At 42.8% G+C, this 24,256-nt stretch overlaps 1 pseudogene; it reads right to left on the bottom strand.

Annotated features, from left to right (window-relative positions):
* Positions 1 to 2,275: 2,275 nt before the first annotated feature.
* Positions 2,276 to 23,158, bottom strand: LOC110583246 (annotated as a pseudogene).
* Positions 23,159 to 24,256: the final 1,098 nt, after the last annotated feature.

Genomic DNA, 24,256 nt, shown 5'->3' on the forward strand with positions numbered 1-24,256 from the left:
GGTAATTAGGAGACTGATGTCTCCTCAAATATACAATATTAGTAGGTAGGAATTATAAAAACAAATAATTAGAAATTCTGTAGTTTAAAATAACGATAACAGAAATTAAATTCACTTAGAGAGACTCAACAGCAAATTTGAATTAGCAGAATAAATAATCAGTAGGCTTGAATATAGGTCAATTCAGATGATCTAGCCTGAGGTACAAAAGGGAAAAAAAAAATGAAGAAAAAAGAACAGAGCCTCAGAGACCTGTGGGATATCATCATACCCAAGTTTGCCAACATATGCATAATAGGAGTCCCAAAAGGAAAGGAGAGAGAAAGAAAGCAGTAGAAAGAATATTTGAAAACTTAGTAGCTGAGAACCATCTGAAGTTAATGAAAAACATTGATCTACACATCCAAGAAGTTAAATGATCCATGAGTAAGATAAACACAAAGAGATCCACATATAGATACATTGTAGTCAAATTGTTAAAAGCCAAATCAAAGAAAGAATATGACAGCAACAAGAGAAATGTGACTCATCACATACAAGGAATCCACAATAAGTTTATAGCTGACTTCTCACCAGAAACCAGGGAAGCCAGAAGGCCATGGATGACATATTCAAAGTGCTAAAAGAAAAAGACTATTGGTCAAAACTATCTTTTAAAAAACTAAGGAGAAGAAAAGACATTTCCAGATAAACCAAAACTGAGGGAATTTGTCACTTAGCAGACTTATCCTCCAAAAATACTCTTAAAGGGAGTCACTGAGACTGAAATGAAAGGACAGTAGACAGTAATTTGAATCCACACAAGGAAATAAAGAGTATCAGTAAAGGTAACTACATAGGTAACTATAAAAGCATGATGCATTTTTATTAAAATATTGAAATTAGATTCACACACCAAAATAATCTAATCTTTTAAAGTGTACAAATTCAGTGGTTTTGAATATATTCAGAATTGTGCAATTATCATCACTATTGAATTTTAGAATATTTTCAGCCCTAAAAAAAAGACCCATATCCATTAATAATCTCTCCATTCCCTCCTACCCCCAGGCCTTGGGAACCACTAATATACTTTCTGTCTCTATGCCTATTCTTGTCATTTAACATAAATGAAGTCATAAAATATGTGCCTTTGTGACTGGCTTCTGTCACTTAGGATGTTTTTAAGGTTTATCCACATTGTAGCACATTATCAGTACTTTATTCCTCTTTATAGCTAAATAATATTCCATTGTATGGATATACCATATTTGTGTATACATTCATCAGTTGATAGACATCTGTGTTTATCACAGTTTCCACTGTTTGGCTACAATAAATAATGCTGCTATGAAAATTTATGCACAAGTTTTTGTGTATGGACATGTTTGTATCTTTCTTGGGTATACACCTAGGAGTAAAATTGCTAGGTCATATGGTAACTCTTTAACTTTTCGAAGAATTGCCAAACTATTTTCCAAATAGCTGCACCATTTTACAAGCCCACCAACAACATATGAGGATTCTGGCTTCTCCACATCTTTGTCAAAACTTGTTATAGTCCCTGATTTTAACCATCCATGTGGGTATGAAGTGTTATCTCATTGTGTTTTTCATTTGCATTTTCCTAATGACTAATGACACTGAGCATCTTTTCATGGTATTATGGGCTATCTTTATTCTTTGGAGAAATGTCTGTGCAAACCTTTTGTTCATTTTTAAATTGGGTTATTTGTCTTTTTATTGTCAAGTTGCAAGCATCCTTTATATAGTGTGGATACTAAATCCTTATGAAACATATGATTTACAAATATTGTCTCCCATTCCATGGACTGGTTTTTTTTTTGTTTTTTTTTTTACTTCTTGATTGTACTTTTTGATGCACAAAAGTGGGGTTTTTTTTGTTGCTTTTTTGTGGGGATTTTTAGAGATGGGGGGAGGGGGAGAAGGAGACAGAGAATCTTATGTAGGCTCTATGCCCAGTACAGAGCCCAATGTGGGGCTCGATCTCATAACCCTGAGATCATGGCCTGAGCCTAAATCAAGAGTCCGAGGCTTAACCGACTGAGCCACCCAGGTGCCCCATTTTTTTTTCTTTTTTTGATTTTTGAGAACTATGAGGTCCTTGCAAGCATAGCTCATTTCTGTAGATTATTTTCCAAAGTTGTACAAAATGGAACCAAAATGGAAAATCCCTCAAGAACATGAAGAGGTACAACATTCAAAGCTACGAATACCCAGCAGCAAGTGTTCCAGCCTGCAGCTGCCAGCCGCCTTCTCTTCCTGTTCCCAAGAGTTAGTGGGATGAAAGCATCTTCCCTGTGACTGTTCTCATTTCTTTTTTCTCGACCTCTGGGTGTGCACGGTTCAGCACCTTGAGGAATTCGGCTGGTTTTGCCCGCATACGTGTGTGAATATCAGCCTTAGAGCACTTGATGTGCTAGCGCAGACTGTCCTGGAACGGGTGGATCAGGTTGATGGTGTTGTCTCAAGCACTGGCTCTGGTGTGGCGAGGGAATGGCACGATGGTAATACAGCATGGATGGCAGCATCCATGTCTTCCAGCTCCACAGGAGCTTCCCTGTGGCTAAAGAGGACATGTAGGGCTCTGTGCCTGGTTCTGCGTCCTTCTTTGAACTCTTGCATGAACACTTTTCCAATGACCACATCGTCGTCATCGTTAAACACTGTGCTGAAGACTACTGTGACTCTGTCCTTTTTAGACTCAACATACATCCCTCCAGTGGATAACTGCCCTGTGCTCTCCTTCCCTGCCCTCTTCTTGGAATTGGAAGTCTTTCTCAAAGACAGAGGCAAAACAATTTCGTTTCAGCATGCCAGCCTTGGTGCACAATGGATGTCGGCAGATTTTCAAGGTCATATAGCAGAGACATTGTGTCCTGATTTGGGATTTACCAAGCAACTCCAGTACACTATCTTTAATAGCTCATCCGCACCATGTGCCTGAACTTCCTTGTTGAATTTCAAAGAAATACTGACCATCACTTTTGTTTTGTCTCCATTAGGATTTGAAATATGATAGAGGACACCATCAAAATCTGCACACGTTACTTCGACTACTTCTGATTTGTCACCGGCAGCCGCTTTCTCGAACTTGAGTGTGAGCGTCCCCTCAATGACGTGGTTGTTCACCTCTAGCAGGATCTCAGCAGCGCCTCCCGCCCACCCATCCCTGCTAGCAAGCCCGCACCCACCTGCCCAGCCTCCTCCCCCACAGCCGCCTCATCGACCTGTGCTGATTGGTTTATTGTTATTGATTTCTAACTGCTTTTGAGTTTACCCTGGTGATTTTTTTCAGAACATTTTTCATCTTACAGGCTTTCAAACTTAATCATTGTATGATTTCCTGAACCTGGAACGGCTTCTTTGTGGAATTAGCCATTCTGTATTTATTCAGCATACCATTCAAATTTTCTAGGTGGTGTTTGCGTCTTCCAAAAAAAACCATTAGTGATACCTTGTGTTTCTGCCAAGCATCTTGTAACCAACACATATTTGAATTTTGATTTTAAAAAGAATCTGAAAATCATTGTTTTGTCCTTTTCCTTTTATGACATAGCTGTTCTCTTTGATCTAACTTCAACCCTTTTATTGCATGTTTCCTATTTTTTTATGACTTGCAGCTTCATTTGCTTTCTGCCTTGTACTATATGGACTGTATCTTATCTAAACATGTTTTCTGCACTTATTTTGTTTTATTTCTCATTAAGTTTTATACTTTTGTTCACTTTCTCCTTGAAACTCTTGCTTCCTTCAGCATCCATGAAGCCATGTATCTCCTGAGTTTTGGTCTTCCCTCTGGCACTTTCTTCTCAATTATGATGTTTGGCTGTCCTCTCTTCCCATTCCTCAAATGTTGTGCTCTTCAGAGCTCCCCTTTTCTTCCCAACCCACTTTCCCCAGGCCATTTCATCCCATTCCTTGTATTTAATTATCATCCATACACTAACAATTCCCAATCTTTTAGATCTATCCTAGAGCCCTCTCCTGAACCCAAGCCCATAGACATCTAACTAACTACCAGATATCCCCATTTGATATCCCCCAGGCACATTAAACACAATGTACTCAAAATAACACTCATTTTTTTTTCCCAGTAAGTAAGAAACGTAGAATTTTCCCTCCAGAAAGTGACAGCCCTATCCACCTCAAACCTAAAGCCAGAAAATCTGGGAAGATATTAAACTCTCCCATTTCCCTCAGCCCCCACATCACTCACCCACATCTTTCAGTATTCTTGATTCTAGATTCTACATAACGGTGGAATTCATCTTCATCTCCCTATCTACAGAGCCTCTGCTATGGAGACAAGTGACTACCAGCTCTCACTTGGATCCTGCAAAGGCTGCCTAATTGATCTTTTTCGATCTATCTTCCCTCCTGCAAACAGGAGAATCCTTTAAATGCAAATCTGACTGTATTGCTCCCCCACTTAAAATTCTTCAATTGGGACACCTGGGTGGCTCAGTCAGTTAAGCATCTGCCTTTGGCTAAGGTCATGATCTCAGGGTCCGGGGATTGAGTCCCACAATGGGCTCCCTGCTCAGTGTGGCGTCTGCTTCTCCCTCCTCCTCTGCCCCTCCCTGCCTCCGCTTGTGCTCTCTCTCTTGCTCACTCTAGCTCTCTCTATCTCAAATGAATAAATAAAAAATCTTTAAAAAAACTATTTAATGGATTTCCATTACATTTAAATAAGTCTTAGAAGTCCCTCCTCGATTTTGACCCCACTCATCTCTGCCACCTCTTCTTGAGCTAACCTCCATGTCTCTCTATATTCTCCAGCCATAGCTATATTACATTTAGTTCCTTGGACATGTTAGGTACCCTATGGCAGACACTGAAAATTTCCCCCAGTATCCATTGTCTTCTTTTTAGTAATAGAACTGATCTCACTCTGGATTATGTAGGACACATAACTGCTAGTTACTACATTTTTTTTTCCCTAGTTACTATTTTTACCAGCCTCCCCTGCTATTAGGTGTGACTCTGTGACCCAGCTTTCATGAACAGAATGTGTGGAAGAGTGATATGTGCAACTTTAACTTCACTTCCTTAAAAATAAGTTGATTGCCCTTTGTTCCTTCTTTAGGGCTGGGGCTGGTGAACAACCTTTGACCATGTGAATGAGGAAATACACCAGGAGGATGGGAAGACTGGAAAATGGAGGAACCTGTAACCATAAACGACGATGTGGTGCACAGACATTTGAGTTCTTAATTATAGCAGTTTAGTCTGTGTGTCCATCAGCATTGTCTGGGTTATGCTGCAGTAACAAACAACCCTTAAAGCTTAGTGGTTTAACACAACTAAGGTTTATTTTTCACTCATGTTACATGTCCAGCACAGGTCATTAAGGTGGCTCTGCTCATGTAGTCACTCAGGGTTCCAGCTTAACTGAGGGCTTCATCTAAATATATTCTTTAATGAGCACACAGGTGAAAGGGCACTCGGCAAACTGTGTTCTGTCTCTTAAAGCTTCCAGCTGGAAGTCAGGCACACCACACTCACAATGCAAGTCAACCTTCTCATCTAATTCAAAGAGGATTAAGAACAGATAATCTTACTACGTTTCCAGAAGAAAGAGAAAACAAGAATATGTGTGACTAGTCCTAATGACTCTCTCAGCCTCTGCCTTAATGTGTCTTAGGCTGTGTTCCCTCGAAAGAGGTAACCTCTGTTTCTCTTGTTCAAATGTTTGTAGGATTTTTTTCTCAATGGTTTCAAAATATATATTCCAAGGATCTCACAAGACTGTATCTTCTCAATAATTCTTCCTGCAATCATTACCCTTGGGAATCCTAAGTAACTATTCCCTTTGCATAATGTTTCCCAAATATTTATCTAAATATCTGAACTTTCTCCAAAGCTCCAGTCCTAGATTTCCAACTGCCCACTACCTGTCAAACTTGACAAGCTAAATACAACTGACTGTATTACTTTCAACCCCCCCTTAAATCTGATTCTTCTATGTTTTTGTTTTGTTTTGATTTATTTCTCTCTGTATCTCCAGCCCCCAGACTAGTGCCTGGCATGAGAAGAGGTACTATATACTGAATGAATGAATGAATGAATGAATGAATGAATGAATGAATGAATATTACCAAGATTTAACAATGGCTTGCAAACCTGGAATCTTCTCTGACTCCAATCTCCTCCTTACTAGTCTGTACACAGCCCTTCTACCTAGCTTGTCAGGTGCTCATTGCCTATCAACTAGCTTATTATAATAGCTTTCTCAAAGTCATCCCCATCACCAAATTTTTTCATTCTTCCTCCCATTTTATGCAATGTTCCCACATTAATTTCCTTGAAGCATGTGACATTCTGTCACTCATTCTACATCCTTATAAGGAGCACATTCACATGGAAGCAGTATGTTCCAAAGGTAAACACAAATAAGGCACAGTCTCCACGCTTGAGCAGCTCACAATCCAGTGGGAGACAGATGTGCATCTAGAGACACAGAACAGAGAGCGCAGAGCCAAAATAGAGGAGCACAAACGGGGAGTGACAGATGTGACAGATGCTGAATCAGTCAAGGAGTCACAGAAGAGGGGACATTTACTCCATGTCCTAACAGACAATTAGACATTTTCCAGAACTGGTATTAGAGGGAAATAGCAACGATGCATCTTTTGAGTCAGGAGGGGAAAAAATATGAGCACCAACTGAGTTTAGTTTGGGAGTGGGCAGGGATTGATGGCAATTTTTTCTGAGGGCCTCTGTTTCGTCTCTGACGCCCAAGAAGGATGAAGGATGAGTCCCTGTGTTGTGTGGTCTTCCAGGGAGGCCTGGAAGTGCTGTCAGCGGGTCAGGATGGCTTCGGTTCCCCATACCTGCTGGAAACCTCTAGCTATGCCCACGGCATTTGATCGGGTTCTACAAACAGGTACTAATGTATTGGCACTGGCGTTTGACCGCATTAGGAAGCTGCTGTTCTCTGTTCTTTCTTGCACATTTCCACAATTCAAGAGGAAGTTTGGCTTTCACGAGAATCTTCAGAGGCACACTGCTTTCCAGGGCAGGAAGCCTGAAGTCAAACGAATTGCTGCATGGATTTTGTAAATTCCTAGCAGACCTGATGGCTTAGAAGCAAAGCCATGGCAATGGTTTATGTACATAAGCCAGACTTGTTTGAGAAAGAAAATAGGAGGGTTTTGGGGGGGGGGGGGGGGGGGGGGGGGTATTATTTTGAGAATTCTAGGGCTGACTTTGAATATAGAGCCAAAGCTCGGAAAATTAAAAGCATAGACTTTGTAAATAAGCCACAGAGAAGGGAAAGATTACAAAATAGCTGCTTTTGCTATATGACATCATGCCGCCCCCTCCCTCTCCCCCTGCCCCACCACAAAACACATCAAAAGGAACAGAGTCTGACCAGCAGGCAGAAAGATGTGGAATTTTGTAATTTACTTTAAGTGTCTCTTTTGTACAAGGCTCATGGAGAATAAAAGAAAATTTCCTTTTAAGAAAGGATCATATAACCTGATGAAGGTGATGGACAAATCCTCTTGACAGAGACACATGAAGACTGTTCTTTGTCTTCATACTGACCTAGACTTTGCCACAATTCCTGGCTCTTGTGCTTGTGCTTCCAGAAAGCATACAGCTTTTGATAAGATCTTCTAGAAATGTTCGTGGACCTTTGCCTGATGAATTTCCAAAGGACTAGAAATGCCACTTTACAAAATACATAGGACGTTGAGGTCACCTAAATGAGCTACCAAACACCAGCAGAAATAGGGGAATGGATTAAGCAGATTCCCTCCCTCTCCCCCCATCATTTGATGAACCCTTAGAAAAGAGACCTGGAGGCTTTTAAAAGAGAAAATCTAAGGCCTTAACAGTTCTCCAAGGCACACCCTAGAAAAGACTTTATAGCTAAATAATAATTCTTAGGCAAATTAAATTACCTTTACAGTAGGAAGCACACTATTCTTACTTTACACTAAGAACTGCAGAGGATTACCTCGAAATCTCCTTGACATTGGTCTAGAATTGCTTTATGATAAAGAATACCTGAAAGGCGGGTCTTCTTTCTTCTTTCTTTCTCTCTCTCTCTCTTTCTTTCTTTCTTTCTTTCTTTCTTTCTTTCTTTCTTTCTTTCTTCTTTCTTTCTTTCTTTCTTCCTTCCTGGCAGATTTGTAAAAAAAAAAAATTAATGCTATGAAACCAGCTATTTCTTTTCAAAAGATAGATCCTCCCCTACCCCACCCTTTTTTTTTTTTCAATATAGAACTTTGGTATCGCTCAAAAGGATATGGGCATGTCAGGTGGCCTTTACAAAATCCTTTTGATAGAAAGAAAAAAATAATCTAGACAGACAGGAAATCAACAGAATTCCTTTAACTCTTAATAATTACTGGAACTGAGAGAGGAGCTTAGAGTATGGTTAACATTCCCCCAAGGAAATGTCAAACTCTCATCAGAGAAGTCTTTTATCAACATCTAGGACTCCAAGGTATGGAGGGACATGAGGAATTTCATAAGCTATTCCAGTTACTTAAAGTTTTGTCAGGCAAACTGAGCCAATTCTAAACATGTGGGTTATGGGTGCAGCCGGTGCCCCCCCATCCCCCAGATCCCTGTCATCTGGCTGCAGGGACCATGCCCCAGCTGGTAGGAGTGTTGGCCTCTGATGGTTCACACCTGCCCCTGTCGCAAGCGCAGCGCCCTCAGCTGTATGAGAGTCTCCTGCCTGCAAGGTCACGCCCTGCCCCAGGGAATACCTGACCACAGAGGTACAAAAGGCTGGCCTCTCCTGGGGGGAGACAAATTCTGTGGCACAGTTGTGGCCCAGAGTGTCCCCTGTGGGGCCTGGCTGAAGCCAGGCTACAGCTCATCGTTGCTTAGCTTTTCTCCTCAGTCAGACATCTTGCTTTCCCAACTTTCTTTCTCCAGAGAGCATTCCTTCAACAAACCTCTTCCACAAGAATCTTGGCGGAGGCTCTACTTCTCAGAAAACCGACCTAAGACAGTGCAACTAGATAAAATGAGACTCTCTTACGTCATTTCCTCAATCCCCTTTATGTCCTTTTCCTCTCTGCCGGCAATATTCACATTTTTCACATTTTCTTCTTTTTTTTAAAATCAAAATCTTCCCTCAGAAAAAGATCTGACAGCTTCAGCCTCATACACATTTATGACATATGAGGCTTAAGGGTCTCTCTCCTGGGGCGGTGGCATTTTAACATAACACAGAGAACATGACTGGAATTAAGGAATTCATTACTGGTGGCTCAAGAGTTTTGAGGATGGAGTTAACTTTTCAGCACCTAAGCCAACACATCACAGGTCAGGGCATACTCTGCCTAAACACGTTTCATCTTAATTAGAAAGAGCTGATGTCATTTATTTTTGCAAAATTATAATCCCTGACATCGCCATGAGTACTCCAAGGGGCCTACCAAGCTCTTTCCATTTTTGGGTAGGCATGAGGGGATCCTGGAAGCAGGAGTCAAGTGTCTCTTTCCCCACTCCTATCTCATGGCCTCATTCCTTCCCTGGAATTATGGAGAATTAGACCTGCTAGTTCAGCATTTCCCAAAGGATTCTGTGTTCAAGCACCTTTGAAAAGTTATCATTTATCTTATCCCCATTTAGGGGGGATTCACAATATCATTAATATATTAAATCTAAGAAATAAGATTTAATATATTAAATAAGTCTAAATGTATTAAATCAAGAATCCTCTTTAACTTACTGAGCCCAGACTTTTCTAAACTTATCCATAGAATCCAATTTTTCTGGCTCTCAGTTTAGGAAATACCCATCTGTTCCAATTTCCTTATTTTACACATAAGAACCTGAGGCCCCCAGAGTTTAGCTTCTCTGATTTTCCAACTCCCTGGGTGACAGGCAGCTTCAGCTCTGCAATGATGTGACACATCCTGGAGGCGGAGCAGTGGGCCGGGCCGGCGCTGGATGCTGCGCGCCTTTCCTAGTCCACACAGGCTGGCTACACAGTCCTCCTTCGTAGGGTCACTTTATATGGTTAACAATTCAGTGTTTGAAATGTGAGCTTCAGACCTCCTGTTGTATCTGTATAAGCAGACAAAACTGTCCCAGACCCAAGCTGACCAAACAAGTGACCTGTTTCCTTTTATTAGGTGTGTCTCTTTGGGGCTGAAACACGCCTTGGAGGTCTTGGGATTCACCTGTTTTAATTCACAGTCATTCTCTGGTCCAGCGGATCTCAATGACTTTGACAATTCCGGTTTTCTGGGTTTTATCAATGGTTTTTTTTTTTTTGTTACAAAGTGATTCATATTTTTTTTTAACACTTGGCAATTCTCTATACTTTTACCTTCTGGTTTACATTATCTACAATCACTGTTTAATAACATTTGGCTTTTTGATCAATGAAGTCAAATGGAAAGGCTCTTGTTCTTTTTTTTTTTTTTTAAGATTTTATTTATTTATTTGAGAGAGAGAGAGACAGCGAGAGAGGGAACACAAGCAGGGGGGAGAGGGAGAAGCAGGCTTCCCGCTGCGCAGGGAGCCCGATGCGGGGCTCAATCCCAGGACCCTGAGATCATGACCTGAGCCGAAGGCAGACGCTTAACGACTGAGCCACCTAGGCGCCCCTGAAAGGCTCTTGTTCTATGAAAAATCAAAGAGTTTACACTCAAAATAACTTAGGCTTGTTTTTCAGCTCCGAGCACGAGAAGAGGACTCGAAGTTCTTCAGCGGTATGTCACAAAGCCTGCATATTTATAAATAAATTTGAGCCGTGGTGTGTGTGTGTGTGTGTGTGTTCAGAAATAAATCCTCAGGCTTCCTGCTCCCTTTTCAGCTCAGCGGAGGAAACTGTAGCAAAAGCTGCTATAGCTGGAAAGAAAATCAGCCATTTTATACCCTGTTCCGTATTCAGCCTTTTATCTGTATCTAAACACGTTTATAAAGAGACCATTAGCACAGCTTGCCTTTGTGCCACAGCAATTGCCGCCGCCTGGGAGTGGACACACCACGGAGAACCCAACAAGCGGGTCTGGCGCAGCCACGCCCCCATTCCCTAAGTTCATGCGCAAGTTCAAGGAGGGCAGCCGCGCGCGGGCCTCACTGCCCTCTACGTCCTTGCCGCTCAGGATTAGCAGTCTGCCCGTCCGCTTGGGGCATCAGTACCCTTCTCCCCTTCCAGCAACAACAGTGAGAGTATCTCCTGGTTTCCTGACCTGCCATCCTCCTGGTTCGTTCTCACTGCCTACCAGTGAGGAGGGGAGCAAAGCAAAACGAATAGTCCCACAGTTATGCAGAAACATAATATTTCAAAGTTAAAGAGGACCTTAAACATCACTTCTTTTTTTTTATTAACATATAATGTATTATTTGTTTCAGGGGTACAGGTCTGTGATTCATCAGTCTTAACACAATTCACAGTGCTCACCATAGCACATACCCTGCCCAATGTCCATCACCCAGCCACCCCATCCCTCCCACCCCCCTCCACTCCAGCAACCCTCAGTTTGTTTCCTGAGATTAAGAGTCTCTTATGGTTTGTCTCCCTCTCTGGTTTCGTTTTGTTTCATTTTTCCCTCCCTTCCCCTTATGATCCTCTGTCTTGTTTCTCAAATTCCTCTTATCAGTGAGATCATATGATACTTGTCTTTCTCTGATTGACTTATTTCACTTAGCATAATACCTTCTAGTTCCATCCATGTCTTTGCAAATGGCAAGATTTCATTTTTTTTTTTGATGGCTGCATAATATATATACAATGCAATATTAAACATCGCTTCTGTGCGTTGAGTTTCACCGGGAAAATGGTGCTATTCCAGGAAGCCATGCCATCCTCCTTTCTTTCCCTAAGCTCTTGGAGCAGGTATGTTTTTGTAGCTGTTGGCAATGTAGCCTTTCCCTTTGCACAACCTCAGGAGTGATTTAAGCCTCCACGTGTGTGTGCACACACATGTTGTTTAGAGGGTTGGGAGTGGGAGGCAGCATGAAAAGGAAGGCAGAATAAAGGATGGCGATGAATTGAGTTCAGAGTCTGCTGAGAAATACTTTGGGTCCCATGGAGGATTCCAGAAGCCCCATGTTATGGGCTTAAGAGGCCATTGGCCAAGGCTGAGGCCCAACAGGCTTTAGCTGGAACAACAGCTGGAGCAACCCCTTTCCCCAGTGTGCCGGGGGGGGGGGGTTCCTTCCTGCTCCCCCCCATACCCCACCCCTTTAATTAAACAAATTTAAAGTAGGGCACACGGGTCTTCAAGAAAATTGTTAAACAACTAGAAGAACAGATGTTATCACCTGAAAAGGAAGTATTCGTTTTGGTGAAGTAAATTTGTGTATTTGTGTGGCCAGAGCGAATTCTCAGCAGATTTTGTGTTCTGCTTCTCCGGGAACATAATTGTTTTCTCTGTGTGGAATTATTGCTCATTCCTGGGGAGATTCAGTTGTTCACTTGTATTACTTTGCTGGGGCTGCCGTAACATAGCATCGCAGACTGGGTGGTTTAAACAACAGAAATTTATTTTCTTACAGTTCTGGAGGCTAGAAATTCAAGATCACGGTACCTAGTCCCCTCCACCCACATGCACCCCCTTGTCCACAGTTTCACTTCCTGTGGTTTCAGTTAGCCGAGGTCAAACCACAGAAGCAGATGATCCTCTGCCGTGAGGTGAGCAGTAGCCTAAAGTTACAGCACAGCGCCTACGTCATTCAGCTCAGTCCACCTCACCGACTTGTGAAGGCGTTTTATCATCGCGCACCCTCACAAACGGAAGAGAGGTGAGTGCTGCACAATAAGTTATTTTGAGAGAGAGAGACCACATTCATTTTTTTATTATGGCATATTGTTATAATCATTCTATTTTATTATTAGTTATTGTTAATCTTTTACTGTGCCTAATTTCTAAATTAAACTTTATCAGAGGTATGTACGTATAGGAAAAAAACAGTATATATAGGGTTCAGTGCTATTCATTGCTGTAGACATCCACTGGGGGTCTTGGAACGTATTGCCCACTGATAAGGGAGGATTACTGTATTGGCAGAGTGATTTCTTTTGAGGCCTCTCTGTTGGCTTACAGATGGTCGCTTCCTTCCTCTGTTTTCATACAGTCTTTCCTTTCTGTGTGTCTGTGTCCTATTGCCTTTTTTTTTTTTAATTAAGTAGATTCCACGCCCAGCATGGAGCCCAAAGCAGGGCTTGAGATCACAACCCAGAGATCAAGACCTGAGCTGAGATCAAGAGTCAGATGCTTCACCAACTGAGCCACCCAGGTGCCCCCCTAATTTCCTTTTTTTATAAGGACACAAGTCATATTGGAATTAGGGCCCATCTTCATGACTTCATTTTAAATTAATTTCCTCTCTAAAAGCTCTATCTCCAAATACAGTCACATTCTAAGGTACTGGGGGTTAGGACAAGACAGGAATTTTGGGAGACACAATTCAGCCCTTAACATCACCTGGTATATGTAGGAAGAAAAAAAACACAAATGGATTGGACTACACTCCTGGCATCTCCATCTAAACAATGAGAAATATAATTGATATTCCCATCCAATAAATGGTGATGTTATTAGTGACCAAAATGTACTGATGTTATATCACTGTATTCTGAAGTAATTCTGTTGAGCAAGAAGATGTTGCTATGGGCAAAGTTAGGGGGTTCACCTGAAGAGATTGAACATTCTCACTGTCAGTCATCTGGAGATGTGCTTTTTGTAGAACAGGAATAGAACTCAGGGAAGCAAACCATAGATTAGGAGAGTCTCAAGAGAAATGGGTCTGATGTCCAAGACATAGACAGATTCGCCATACTCTCAGTGCTGGGGTAAGTCAGCCCCTGCTACAAGGACAAAGCCATGTAGCATTTTTGCTGGTTATGCCACTGGTCAATAGGGCTTAGTGGCAGCTTCCATTTAACCAGTGGGATTAATATTCACCACCCACATTTGCCCAGTTGCTGGCTTGGGGCAGGCAGGGGTGAGGGGTCTTGGACCACAGGAACGCCAAGCCCATTGCTTGATTTTCATCCACTTTACAAGGCAACAGTTTATTATTTTTTTTCTTTTTTTAATGTTTAATTGTGATAAAATCATACAACCTAAAATGTACTATTGTAACCATTTTTAGGTGTGCAATTCAGTAGTATTAAGTACATTCACATTTGTGTGCAACCAAGCCTCAGGTTCTTTTTATCTTGCAAAACTGAAACTCTGTACCCATTAAACAACTCCCCATCCTCCTGTCCCCTCAGCCCCTAGCAACCACCGTTCTGCTGTCTGTCTATAGGAATATGACTACTCTGGGTACCTCATGGAAGTGGAATTGGACAGTATTCATCTTTTTGCAACTGTCTTATTTGACTTAGCATAATATCCTCAAGGTGGTGGTAGCATGTGTCAGAATTTCCTTCCTTTAAAGCTAAAGAATATTCTCTTGTATGTAAACACCACATTTTGTTTATCTATTCATCCATTGATGGGCATTTATGTGGTTTCCCCCTGTTGGCCCCTGTGAATAATGCTATGAACATGGGTTGAGACGCTGCTCTCCATTACTTTAGCTATGTACCCCCAAATAGAATTGCTGGACCAATATGGTAATTCTGTTTTTGTTTAAGGATCTTTATTTTTAAACCAGGTAATATATTCACTTGGTTCAAAAATCGAAATGATATCAAATGCTTTACACTGGGAAATCTTAATAATCCATGCCTTTTTATCACCACAACCACCAACTGTAGCTAACCACATATATCATTTTTTATATTCTTCAAATATGTGTATATGTCCTTGTTTTCTAAGGCCACAGGTAACTGTGGCAAGCAGGATTTTGACCCCCATGATCTTCACCCCCTGTATCTGTGAATATGTTTCATTACACAGCAAAATGGACACGGCAGAGGGAATTAAGGTCATGGGGCCTAAAATAAGGAGGTTATCTTGGATTACAGAAGTGAGGGCCAAGCTAATCACTTGAGCAACAGAAGAGACAGGAGAGGTAAAGCAGAAGTGGAAGTCAGAGAAGCAAAACCTGGGAAGGACTCAATGTAGCTGACTTTGAAATTGAGAAAGTGGGCCATGAGCCAAGGAGCGCAGGCAGCTCTGGAAACCGGGAACTGTTGTTGGGTTGGGTTGGGTTGGGTTGGGTTTTATCTCAGAGTATTTACATCCTGGTGATGAGCTGAGGCACACAGAGACAATCCATAAGGAAACAAGCACAGATGGCCTGTTACGGAGAAAAATAAAGCAGGGTGTGAAAGTGCCAGAAGCCGGGAGGACAGGTGTAATTTTACATAAGGTGGCATTTAAGCAGACACCTGAAAGAAGGATATCTGGATATTTGGAGGGAGATACAGTTCATTTCAAAGTTCTGCTCCATTTCTTTTTTTAAAAAATATTTTATTTAAATTCAATTAGCCAACATATAGCACATCATTAGTTTCAGATGTAGTGTTCAATAATATACCAGTTGCGTACAATACCCAGCGCTCATCACATCACGTGCCCTCCTTAAGGCCCATCACGTGCCCTTCTTAATGCCCATCACCCAATTTAATGATTCCTCAAATGTTTATTAAGCGCGCACTACGTACCCAGCACCAAATAATGCAAAAAGGAATGTGATCTAAGGCATGGTCTTAGATCTCCTCTGCCTTTGAGTTTCTAGACCAGAAGGGAAAGATTGGCAGTAAACAATTCTCTGAAGAGTTCAGTGTGTTTGGGTGGAGGTCCATGGGAGAGAGGGAACACAGAGACAATCTGATCACTCATCTGAAAAAGCTTCAGAGAAAGTGTCACAGGAGCTGAGTCTACAAGGAAAGCAATTGTTTACCAGGATCTGGGAAAGGGCATTCTGGGCTCCAGGGAGCAGTCTGCTGGAGGGCCAGGGGAGCTGTATGTGGGTCATTCAGCAAAAGGATGGGTGGAGTTCCAAGGGGATTGTCAGAGGGAGGGGGTTTGCATAGGAAGTCAGGGCCCCATGTGGAAGTCCTTACATGCCATTCTAAGATTCATACCATGTTCTGTCTTTGATGAGGAGCTTCCAAAGGAGTTTAAGTCAGGTGGCAGGGTAGTAGAAATTACTGAGGCAACAAGAATGAAGACAAGATCGCAAGGAGTCCAAAAACAGAACCTAAGCAGAAACTTAGCTTGTATTCTCTCTAGATTAGTTAAAAGGATGAAACCAGACTTTGAGAGATAAATATTTAATTGCAATATTGAGGAGCTGCTACTTAGGAAAAAATATTGAAATTAGGTTTGGCAGTTTCTCTTTTTTACACAAATCTGATCAAAGACACATTTAAATTGGCAATTACGAACAGTCCATGTCATCACCCTTACCGTGGCATCTAGAGTTACCAAAATGGAATTCTTGGCCCTTATGTTCTCCTTTGCTCGATGGATAGATTCTTCAACTTTGGATTCTTCAAGGAGAGATGAAAGCTAAACTCTATGGCACCCACAGAGAGTCATCTTTTTAAGTGCTTTTTCATACTGTAAATGTGTCTTTTCAGGAGGAGTTTGCTTTGTGTCTACAAAGGTGTTAAGCAGCAATGCATTTCACACTTGATAATTGGTTTTCTTTTGGCCTGACCTTCAATCTGCTACTTAGCAGAGTAGATCTATACTTCCAATTGAAAGATATTAGAGACACAATTCTATTGGGGGTGGCAGTTAAGCTAATAATCCTTTCCATTAATCGACACACCAGAGCTTCATGGCAGAGATCACCCTTTGCAACTTTAACTCATTTGTGCTTTCTTGTATATTGTTTCTTTCTTAGAATGAGATCCTTTAAAAAGTCATAGCTGGGTGAAGCAAGTTGAGAAATGCATAACGTGTGATAGATGTGGATATTATTGATTCTTCCCACCCCCACAGAAGAGAAGGTATGAAAACTCGTGAAACCACTGGCCACAGCCTCTTCCGAGGCCCTCCGCCTAATTTTGCACTTCTACTTTCCGATCCGTGAAGAAGGCTGCCCCGTTGTTCATATGCAGACACTAGACAATGTGGACTGTTGAACCTGTGTAAATCAGGCCACACCAGCCTGGGAGTAAGTCAGACCCAAAAGAGAGTTTTTCTGATTGCACGGCAGCTTGTTCTGCGGTCGTTTCAGTCCTCCTGACATTCCTTCCAAATATTTCCAGAAAGTTCCAGGAGTATCTCATATGTTTCCCAAGCTAAATTCTCTTAGCAATGACAGTTGTCACTTTCCTCCTGCCTGTCTCTCTTCATAACAGAGAGGGGTCTTGCCACTGTTGACAGGAAGAGTTGCACTCAGCCGTTGATACCAGGTCTTCTGCTGGTGCCCACCCTCCCCCAGTCAAAGCAATCCGGGCCAGCGCCGAGCAGGGAAACTCCTGCCTTGAGGGCACCATCTCCCTAACCTGTCACCATCTCCTGCGACTGGGGCTTTCTCTCTTACAACCCTTCTCCCTGCTCACCCTAGGTCTCAGGCTTGGTGCCATAGGGGCTGGCCTGGAAGACAGATGAGAGAGACATCAGGCTGTCCTTGAACCGGCTCGGCTCTTTCTTCCCCTACTGTGTGTTCTTTCTCAAGAGGACCTGTGGTCCTTCCAGTAAATTACACTCTCAAAGATTCCACTCCACCAGGCTTATGTAGACATTCCCAAGGATGGAATGGTGGGAGAAAGGAAAGCCATGGGACAAGGGCATACCACCCACAGCAGTAATAGGCGTGGCAATGTGTGGGCTGGGAGCTTGGGCTCTAGACTCGGCTGTCTGAGCTCTGATCCTGAGGTGCTGTAAATAGCTCTGCAGCCTTCAGCAAATCAGGTGACATTTCTATGCCTCAGTTTCCTCATCTGTAAACCCAGCATAAAAATAACACTTACCATATGGGGTTGCTGTAAGGGCTAAAGGAATGGATGTATATAAAATGGTTGGGAAATGATGCTTTATGGAAAAGGTACAGGAATTTGGAACACTTCATTGAAGCATGGAATTAATTTCTATATTTAAATGGTCATTTTATTTGCTTAATAAAACTTTTTTTCTGGGGTAATAGCAACAGAAATCCATTGAAAAATTTTAAATATTCAGAAAGAGGCAGAGTGAAGAGAACCATGCACTTTCCCCTAGTCTCTGGCCAGTGAGATGGCTCCAGACACAAGGCTGCCATTGTTCGGGTACCCTTCTAGGGTGCACTGTGTGTTTATGCAGTGCAAGTTTAACTTGTTAGCAGTCTCCAGGTTTAGAAAGGTGACTGCCAGGACAGTGATCAGCTCTGCTAGAACGTGCCCTTGGGGAACTGGCCATCTGGAGGAACAGCAGATAGACAACAAAGCCCCGGGGAGCCTGGAGAAAGTGAAGTGGGGGCAAGCAGAAGGAATTCTGTCATGGACAGAAAAAAAAAACAGAAGTAATTCTGACAGGGGTGAAATAGCTAGTGGACAATGTCGCTGAGACTCAAAGCATGATTTGGATCCTCTTAGAGGTACATCTGGACTACAAATTTCATGCAGAATCTAATCCAAAAAGTGTAAACTTTGCAAAGAAACTTGAGGTAACCAGGATGATTTTGCTCTATAATGTTGGGTATGTGCCAATCATATTATTTTCTTTTTCTAAACTAAATTAAATTGACCTTTGAGCCTAGAGGATGATACCTGAGATCTGTCGTTGTCACAAGACCCCTCTTCACAGAATGCTTGACAAAACTCAAAAAAGACTTTCTGGTCTCCAGGCTGCCATGGCCCCATGAGGAAGCTTTCTGTCCTAGCCCACTGGTCCATTTACATGGGGGCAGCCCTGCTCCCTCCAGGCCCTGGCCATGAGGATCTTGTTCAAGTACCCAGACAGGCTGAGGACTCAGTGCTCAGGACCCAGGCCTCCTCATCTGGGGTCCTCCCTGCACACAGAACCAGAGTACCCCCCAAACCTGCACACACACGAAACCCTCTTCCCCTTCCAGTGAAGAATTGCCTCTCCAGTCTTGGCTCCTTCCAATCTGTTCTCCCCACTGTGGCCCAAATGACTTCTGTTGTTTTTGTCCATTGTGTGTTTGCTCTTTACTAAAATTTACATCAATATAACCATGCTTTCAAAAAAACATTCATGTCATTTAATGCAATGAAATTTATTTTAACTTACCCTTGGCAAAGGGTATTATTTTAACTTGGCAAATTTGAACCAAAAGTTGTCCATAACTTAAGTTTACAATAAATAAACAAGTTATTTTGTTTTTAAAAATCTATTATAATAGATTAAAACCTATGTTTTTTATGCTGCTAAAGCAGGCAGTAAGAACCATGAGAAATTTACCATTGGTTTACCTTTTTTTAAAAATGAGAAAAGAAAAACAAGTTCAAAAATTGGTGCAACAAAGCAATTTCGTCATGTGTCAGGGCCAGCTTATAATTTTTCAATAATTACCGTGTAATTTGGGAGTGTAAGAATCCTGTTTGCACCCATGTATTAGTTTCCTAAGGCTGTCATAACAAATTACCACAGACTTGGTGGCTTAAAACAGCAGAAATGTATTCTCTCACAGTTCTGGAGTCCAGAAGTTTGAAATCAAGGTGTCAGCAGAAAAGCTCTAGGGGAGGCTCTTTCCTGACCTCCTTCAGCTTCTGGTACCTTCTGGCGTTTCCTGGCTTGTGGCAACCTAATCTCTGCCTCTGTCTTCACATGCTCTTCTGTTTGTGTCTCTGTGTTCGAATCTCCCTTCCTTCCTCTTAAAAGACCCCAATCCCTGGATTTAAGGTCCACCTTAAACCCAGGATGATTTCATCTGGAGATCCTTAGCTAATTACATCTGCAAAGATCCTCTTTCCGATAAGGTCACATTCTGAGGGGCTGGGTAGACGTGAATGCTGGGAGGACACTCCTCAACCCTCCACAACCCATGAAACAACTTCGTTAGCTTGTGAATTTAGTTATGATTGCATGTCGAGTATAAACATACATAAACCAAGATCCAAGTAATTTCCTGAATCTGAGTTAGCAACTTCAGTTCATTCATCAGCTGAGATTAACAAGAGAATTCAACTTATTGGCTGTCAGTATTTCTGATTTTTATTTTTAAAAATGCCCTTTTCTGGACTTTCTCAAGTCCAGAAAGTAAATTAATTATAGCACTGATGAGAATACCTTCTGCATTCAAACGTGTGTCAAATAGCATGCCATGAAGTCGACCTGGGTTTCGGGTCATAAGCACAGAGTGCTCTAAAACAAACTTGGCTGTATCACACACCTAGTACACCCATCGATGATATGCTCATTGCTCACAGACAAAGACCTAACACTGAACGTGAACTTCCGTGGTCTGAGCCCTTTTCTGGCCAAATCCCTGAAAAGGCCTCCCCCTCCTTTCCAGGCCCCCTCACACCTGTGCTTTCATATCTATTTGAATGATTATCTAAATAATGTCGATGAGCCCAATGAAGATGGAGACGAAGTCTGTTTGCTGTTGTGTCTCCAGCATCCAACACAGAGTATGGCACGTAACTGGTATTCAGTAGACTTATTTGTTGAATGAGTTAACAACTGAAACTCTGAACCTTGTCCATCCGTACTGTCTCATCCCGCTTTGCTAGGTGGTATCAATACGTACACTCCCAGCAGACCTGCAGTCAACGCAGAGCAAAATCCTTAGGTAATCAGCAGCCTCTGTTCCCTCTGAGAAAATGATCAACTTGAACAAAAGCCGAGGCTGGAGAAATGAGGACAAACACTACTTCCGCACAGTCAACAGAGATTTTCACAGCATGCTATCACTTTTTCCCCTTTTGGAAAATTAGCAATCTCCTCTTGCGCGAGCAGGAGGGATGCCAGGGAGGGAATCAACCGGGAACTGGGCAGGGGACCCTATTGAGTAGCAGGATATGATATCAGTTGACAACTTGTGAGCCCATCCTCAGGGTCCCCCTGCCAGGTCGTATTTGAATTGATCCCATCTTCCCCGAGAGCAGGTGCCCCTTTCTGCATGAGAAGCTGACAGCCTGGTGCCTCGAGGCTGCTTGCCAACTCCCAGCCAAGGCTTTGTTGGCCAAAGCACCAGGGAATCTTGGTCTCTTAAAGCCAAGCGACCTGCTGTTTAAATTTATGTTGGCCTTCAACTGCCACAAAGGCAATCTGCTGAAAAGTTTATTTCAAGTTGAAATGAAAAGGAAGCATCTTAAATGAATCCAGCTGTTTGTTTCAGTTCTCATTTTTAACTAGTCGAGTCAAGCACATTGATCTTCATGGGGGAAGAGGGCTGCAGATGGATACAGCCTCCATTGATTTCCCTCCATTGATTTTGGGGGGAAAATTCAGTCAAGTAACCAAAACGTCATTTCTGGGTAGGAGTCTCCATCTTTGGGATTTTAATCGGGAAATAATGAAGCCCTCCAGCTGACTGAGGAGGAATTAGGAAATGATTTTCCTTCTTCTCTTGAGCAAGTGGTCCACTAGAAATGATGTAGAGAAACCCCTGAGGGTAGCTTCTGTGTTTTTAGGGACATTCTTCTAAATCGCTATCACAGCGCTTTCCCAAACTTGTTTATGTCACGGCACACATTAACAATGATGGTCTTTGCACAGCACACATTAATAAACAGATGGGGTCGTGTTTTAAGGGTAACTGAAGTAAAAAGAAAGTTCCTGATTATCATGGTAATTTTACTAATAATTAACTGAATTCTGCAGAAAATGAAGCAAATATAGACTTTGCTGGAAGCTAGGGAGCTACCCACTTCCCCACCTACCCTCTCACGGGTATCTACACCCACAACCACCACTAGCCAAGCTCTCCTGAATTACTGGCTGAATCTGCACTGGGGCTTGCAGCCGGGCCCGGTGGGCTGGGGGTGGGTCCCCCAGCAGAGACGATAGCCAATGAACTACATGTAGACCAAAAGCCCGTAGGTGTCACACTGTACATCATGATTCTCACCCAGAAGTGATTTTGTTCCTTCCGCCCCCCAACCCAGGCCAGGGGACGTGTGGCAATGTCTGGAGATATTTCGACTGTTGCCAGTTCTAGTGAGTAAGGCCAGAGTGGCTATTAGACATCCTACCACGTATAGACGAGCTCCCCACAAGGAAAAATCATCTAGTACAAATGGCCCTCATAAAAGGTTGAGAAACTCTGCCCTCCCTCAACACGTAGTGAGCGGAGAGGGATGTCCAACAGAGGGAGAATGTTCTGTTTCTGTGAATGACCATGTCTGGCCAGAGACCATGCCGCGTTAAGAGGAAGTCTGCAAAGAAATACGCATGTGCGGGCGCCTGGGTGGCTCAGTTGGTTAAGCGACTGCCTTCAGCTCAGGTCATGATCCTGGAGTCCCGGGATCGAGTCCCGCATCGGGCTCCCTGCTAGGCAGGGAGCCTGCTTCTCCCTCTGCCTCTGCCTCTCTCTCTCTGACTCTCATGAATAAATAAATAAAAAAAAAACATTAAAAAAAAAGAAGAAGAAAGAAATACGCATGTGCAACGTAGTCTGCGAGCAGGTGCTCACACAGCGTGTCGAGGCTAATGCTGCCGGTAACGGTTTGGACCTCTGTGCCGGTGACTCTGACAGCCCCGCAGACCACTTCCGCCAGGACCGGGGCACATCCGCCCTCAGAGCCTCAGGAGCACGCGGTAGTGGTGGGATTTGTTTGAAACTGCAGGCCTTCGCCATTCACAGGCCAATAGACACTAAAGCTGGTTGTAAAAGGCATGTGTTCTGTTTTTCCCAGTTTTACGGAGATATAATTGACATATTGTGGTGGTTGAAGGTATAGAACGTGCTGATTTGATATCTGTGTATACTGCAGAATGGCCACCACAGTGTACATAGTCTAGTTAACATCCGTCACCACACATAGTTACACACTTCCTTCCCTTGTGGCGAGAACTTGTAAAATCTACTCTCTTAACAACTTTCGACTGTACATAACAGTATTGTTAACTCTAGTCTCCTTGTTGTACACTGTATCTCCAGGACTAACTTACCTTATTATTATTATTTTTTAAAGATTTTATTTATTTATTTATTTGAGAGAGAGAGAGAGAGAAACAGCATGAGAGGGGAGAGGGTCAGAGGGAGAAGCAGGCTCCCCGCTGAGCAGGGAGCCGGATGTGGGACTCGATCCCGGGACTCTGGGACCATGACCTGAGCCGAAGGCAGTCGCTTAACCAACTGAGCCACCCAGGCGCCCGGACTAACTTACCTTATAACTGGAAGTTGGTACCTTTTGACCACTTCCAACCATTTCGCCCGCCCACCCCCCACCTCTGGCAACCACCAATCTGTTATCTGTTTATATGAGTCTGGTTTTTTTAGATTGCACGTTTAAATGAGATAATACAATATCTGTCTTAAGAACAGGTATGCTTTATTCTGGCTTATAACCTAGTATTTGTTCCATGCTGGTTAATACTTCTGAAGAACACTATGAAATGCCTTGCTTTCAGAGTGAAGAGATAATGACCTCAAAATACATTGTAGAAGAAAACCCTCACTAAATTCACTATTTGTATTTTCTATACACTAAATGTATTTTCACAGGGAAAAGCAAAAGCATTCAGTTAGCCTTACAACTTCCAAATCTAAATCTCCAACTCCACCTGACCCCCTGTGTATCTTCTGGGTACTTCTGTCCATCTGGAGCCCTGTCTTGGGATTAGCAAATTCCCAGCCAGGCCCCACCCTGCCAGGGGCAACCAAGGCACTCAGGATTGCTAAATTAGGCCCCTCCCTCTGCTTAAGCCTGCCACCATGCACCAAGGTTTTGATAGAACTACTCAGGACAGGGCTGGGTGAGCTGGGGTGTGAAGGGAAATCTGCCTTCCCATCTAAACACAAATGGAGGCAGAAGACCTTCTGTTGTTGGGCCCGCCCATATCCCTTCCCCTTGAATTTACACCTGAGAAGGTGAAAGAAGAAAACTAAAACTCTGCTCCTGCCCTTTTCCTCCCCTTTCATTCCCTGTGTTTACCCCTCAGGCCAGAAGTTTCTGTCTGCATTTTTACTTCCCTGTCTTGTGGGTAGGTTCTTCCTTTACTAGGCTGGTGGCCCGGAAAATAGGCTGTGGCCCTTCCCTTTTCTTCCCTGCTCCAACCTGAAGGCTAAAGAGAATGATGTCTGGAGAGCAGGAGAGGGACCCCATACGAGAACTTAAGAAGAGAGACAATCTTTAGCATTATACCATTAGATGATAGATGACATTGCTTCTTTACAACTGAGAAAACGAGGGTCAAAAGGACATAGTTACAGAGTTAGTGGGTGGTGGAGGCAGGATTCAAACTCAGTTGTCTCGCAGCTAAGAGCTATGGAAAAACACAGCGGGAGACTCCGAGTCCACCTCTCA

The sequence above is a fragment of the Neomonachus schauinslandi genome, chromosome 8 (genome assembly GCF_002201575.2).
Source record: "Neomonachus schauinslandi chromosome 8, ASM220157v2, whole genome shotgun sequence".
NCBI lineage: Eukaryota > Metazoa > Chordata > Mammalia > Carnivora > Phocidae > Neomonachus > Neomonachus schauinslandi.